Here is a 5290-nt window from a genome sequence, read left to right on the forward strand (position 1 = left end):
TTGACCAGGAACATTTACAAAGTTCGAACATTATCAACCATTTACCTTCAGTGAATTCATATCGGACATTAGTACCTTTACAAAGACATTATGTAACTTCAGCGGTAAAAAAACTCAACCTCAACCAGTAATCGGCGTGTGATCAATGAGAACTACAGGGCTATCTAGCTCCCAGTTAAGTGAATTATGCCTACATCAATTCGAAATTAACTCGTCCATCGTGAACTCTCGATAAGATATCAAGGAAGTTCCAGACCAGAAAAAAGACTTTATATTGTTGGTAAGTTTGCATAACTTTTGTAAATAAATCATTGTTTGTAATAACTGTTATGGTAAATTGTATTATAGTTTATATATTAAAATATATTTGTATTAAAAAGAGAAAACTATGTGTATCAATTGGCATTTATTTAACTTGTAAATCTAAATTACAATCTAACTCAGTTTCAGACCATTCGAAATTGTAATACGTAACAAGTGTTATTTTCTCAATCGAGAGCTGGTTGCTGTCACAAATCTTGGAGGCTAAAGTTTTTGTTCAACAAAAATCTGGGTGAGTAAATTTTCAATGATCCAAGGAATGTGTTTGTAATAATTGAAATATTAATTTTTATCTGTACTCATATTCTGCTAATCTCAATTATTTAGTGGCTAAATAGTTAACTGAGTGGCCATTTATGTAGCTTAGTTATCCAACAACACAGAAGCTAGATGAATCTGTGTAGATTGTAACTTAGCTTCAAAACATTATCTTCTACGCACCAATAGGTGTGTATGCTTAGTAAAAAAGATTGTTTGTTTGTTTCTAGCGTTGTAAGTCCGCAGACATACCGCTGTGCCACTGGGGGGGGGGGCAGTAAAAAAAGAAACCAAGCCAAACAAATTTAACATTAAAATACATAATTGTTGTAAAAGTTTTTGTCTCAATACACCCACTTTATTAATCAGTTCTTTTGGATTCTACAGGTTGTTATATTGCATTACACTTAGCAAGAGATAATGAGAATCTGAGAACATCACCGAGGAAAAATATGCAGAAATAAAGAAATATTGTCTTCGCCATTTGCAACAAGAAGAATATTGGGAATATTTATCATCCCGTAGCATATAAAAAGTATATTTCAAACTTTTAGAAGATGACACGAAAGAGAAAGAAACACATCGATTTAGAAAGGAAATGGCTAATATCAATTTCGATCATTTATATCTGCTAATAAAATTATCATATTTGATTTTGGATGACACATTTAGAGATACGTAAAAATCATATATTGTTTCAATATGAATTCATAAATATGACAAAGTAAAAAAACTGTAGTATTAAAATCACTCATCTATGATCTCTTAACTTAAAAAGTATGTTATAGATGTTCATGATATGAATAAAGTTGAAAATGTCGTTAGAAACGTAACCAAATGTTTTTGTAATTAACGGATAATGGGAACTTGAAAATATCAAGGAAGGAAAATACACAAAATGAAATATAGTAACATTGTCTTCGACATTTGCAATAAGAGAAACATTGCGAACTTATATAGTTAAGTATATATATTCTATTGTGTAAAATATTTTGAACTGATAGAAGGAACATTTAAGTTAAGTAAAAATATAAAATGAAATTCTTATTCTTATTGTGTATTATACTTTTTATAAATCTGCCATAAACTGTATGATAAAGAAGAACAGGTTGTCTTTTGTAACTCTTTCCTTTTACGTCTAAGGATTTTATTTATAGTCACTTTGTTCTTTTTCGCCCCTTTGGTTGAAAATACAACCAATGTACATAATTATCAGCCTTTCACCAAACGAAACTAAAAACATAACACTGATAATATGAATAACAAAATAAGGTTTGACACATTTGTCAAAATCACCCATAAAAGTGAACTTTTTATTATCCTACTGATTCATAAACCAAGTTGTCTGGATTATTTGTGTATGATATAACATCACATACGCAAAGAAATGTTTGTACAAGTTGCATGCTGCAGTGTGTATCAAATAACTAAAAGTGGCTCACAGTAGAAAATGTCTTATGGCAGCTTATTTACAGACGTCATCAGTTGTAGATAGCTTTCAAAAACTAAACCCTGACAACATGTTAGCTAATACGTGTTCTTTCTACTGTTCTATTGTAAATCATGACTTGCATGGGTCTGACAACTTAAGATGAGAAAATCCAAGATTAAATTCTCTAAAGAAGATGAACGATTTTTGTTGTTATATCCAGTGGGTAGCTTCACACGTAGATTATGAATTACATTTCAAAGCAGCTTCAGTTTCATTTTAATATTTTTTAAATATATTGTGTCTTCTATCTGGTTAATCATCGATCACCAAAAAACTTTTTATATAGAGAAGTACTACACCAACAAATAAATTTCGATCAGTATGTTCATACTTTCTCAAGTACAAGTTCATACTTTCTCAAGTACAAGTTTACTTCCTTTCAACAAAGCATGAGTCTTATCAACAAAAATATAAAGTGCACTCCAGGGAATCTATCATTTCTACAGTTATTTTTCTTTTATTTACGTGGAATTTAGGCATTCGAATAGTTGAGTGAGAAAGACACTAAATGTAAGCTTCTTCCAAATTTGTATCGTTCCTATTTATACTTAAAAAATTAATTTTCTTCTCAAAAAGGTCAGGAGTCCAGTTTCACGAAAACCTCTTTAAGATTTTCTCGAGTTTCTTTTAGGGCCCGAGAGTAGTCAAGTAGTTAATTTAGCGAACTCTGAATCTGAAGTTTCATGGCTAGCGTACCATATCCGCCAAAACAAAATCGTGCCCTGCACTTTAGAACCGTGGTGCGTTATAACAGTAACTGTCAAATATCCATATTTGTTCTGACAAGAGTAGGCTCAGAGTTATCGGAGAGATGTTTTGATTAGCTGCTTTCCCTCTAGTATATCACTCGAAAAATAGTGAGGATTAATATAGACAGCTCTCGTGTAGCTTAGCGCTAAATGCAATAGATAAAAAATCTTTCATAGGTCAATACTCAAGATGAAACAAAATAATTTCTCAACTTGTTTCACAACACCACCTTAGAGATGTCTTGGTTAAGAACGACTTATCTTAATAACCCAACGTATCGGGAATATAAGGATCTTATAAATCAAATCGGGTGGTTATTTATATTTAAATTACTAACGTTTTATGAATCACACTTTTGTTAGTTTTATTAATGTAATATATCAACATATTTATATATTTTATCAATATTTCTTTCAGTTAATTAAGAAAAAAAAAGCAACAAATTAAAAGCCTTTAATTCATAGAATACTTTTCAAGTGACGAGATTTTTCAGCCTTGTCTAACAATAGTTAATTTTGACCTTATTATCTCTTTGTTACGAAACTGTTTTGCTTAAATATCATTTTAAGGTGTCAGTGAATGGATATTAAAATAAAAATAGTTATTTTACGCACTTTTAAGCGTAAAGTTAGGAAAGGGTTTTAAAATTTCTTTAGATACGAAATCTTTTTTGAAACACTTATAGGAAAGAGATAGTTCTAAAGTCATGTTTTAGAAACGACTTCTTTCCTAAGATGCTTTCGTGAAATTGGCCCCAGATTAAGCAAAACGCTGTTCCGATCCAATAAGCGTCAGCGACATTATAAGGCCTCGAACTTACATACGACTTAATCGTATTTATTCATTGTTCAAATACAGCCCTAATCCCATGGAATAAATAACGTCTGATGCACACTAATATGTAAAAATTATATATAACAAACACAGCAATGTGTACAATTTGTACCATGAAATGTGCTGCTCTTGTCGAAATGTAGCAATGTGATTATAAAATGTTTAATGGAATGTTTAAGACGATTTACTTAAACGTCAAAATATCTTATAGTGCGATTTGCTTTCTTGCATATATTCATAATAATATATAGTTTACACTTTTGCAAATTTTAGTCCACAAGTTATGGTAGAACCTTGCATAACTAGGAGCGCATAATACATAAACTTATATATATATATTTGTCACTGTGATTAATATTATTAGGTAATATCTTATGAACTGTGATTAGAAATTAACTGATCAAATCCTGAACAGCATGTTTTCAATTAATGGTCCTAATGTTAGACGTAGGATAATATTAGCACTTTATTTATCCAACTGTATTCAAGACACTACATTGCAACGACTTTTTAGGTTCTTCTCAAGGTTTCATAATAGCCTAGCTTTTCCTGGGCATACATGTTAAATGTGTCTATATCCATATGAAACTACATATGCAGTGTATTTAAATTTATTTTTCCATTGATAGATTTCAGCAATTTCATCTTACGTAGATGCAAATAACTAAAAGTAAAATTTCTTGGGAAGTGAATATGTTTGAAAACAGTAAAGTGTATTGCGTAAGAAAATGAATAAGTTTGTATAATAACATCAAGTATTAAGGCAAGCTTATGTCCACAACAAACACGTTTACCTGAATACATCTTTAAAAATAGTTAAGAATCAGACCAGTCACTACCTTTCTAAAGTTATTAACATAAGAGCTGAATATATGCATAACGTAGCGAACTTGCTACAAATCTTTATTAATAAATAAGTGTGTAACTAATTCCTGTCTAAGGGCTTTTTATTACACTCTCAAACAAACAGGGGTAGGATAAAGAATAAAACCACTTTTTAGAAATGGTTTAATAACGTGTTCTTCAGTTATTTACAGTTGGGCATATACAAGTTCCTGAAATGTATGTTGAGGATTATGTTCCATTCGTCGAGGGCACAATTTGACATAAAGCACTAGAATTTCATTCACTCGTGATGTTTCAATCACTGTTACATTTACATGATAACATTTATTTGATAATCGCCAAGTTTCAATAACATTTTGGTATTTATCTATTGCAAAGCCAAGAAGTTGTGCAAACGTGGTCACTAAAGCACTATAATCTTTCCTTTTTTGAAAGTCAATTAAGTCACGTTTCTTTCTTATGTTGCTTAACAACTAATATAGAATAGAGCTAATATATGTTTAGATAATAAGAATAATTTGTTAAGGAGGTTACTGGAATAACAAACTATTGAGTCAGCTGATGACCTAGCCAGCTTAATATCTGGGGAAGAATAGGCACATCTTTAAGCAGGTGTTCCTATTTTGTATTCACACACACACACACACACACACAAGTATTGTTAAAATCATTGATAATACAAAAGACGACAACAGATGATAACGCTACGATTTATTTTGATCTCAGTAACACGCTTAATAATCGATCTTCAAACATAATTTATTAGAATCCAAAAATCCCTGTCTAGCC

General features: G+C 30.8%; 1 protein-coding gene across 1 annotated transcript in view; it reads right to left on the reverse strand.

Moving 5' to 3' along the window:
* The window catches only part of LOC106458032 (sodium- and chloride-dependent GABA transporter 1-like), an 81046-nt gene that overhangs the window by 40803 nt on the left and 34953 nt on the right, over positions 1 to 5290 (reverse strand). The window lies entirely within an intron of this gene.

The sequence above is a fragment of the Limulus polyphemus genome, unplaced genomic scaffold (genome assembly GCF_000517525.1).
Source record: "Limulus polyphemus unplaced genomic scaffold, Limulus_polyphemus-2.1.2 Scaffold406, whole genome shotgun sequence".
NCBI lineage: Eukaryota > Metazoa > Arthropoda > Merostomata > Xiphosura > Limulidae > Limulus > Limulus polyphemus.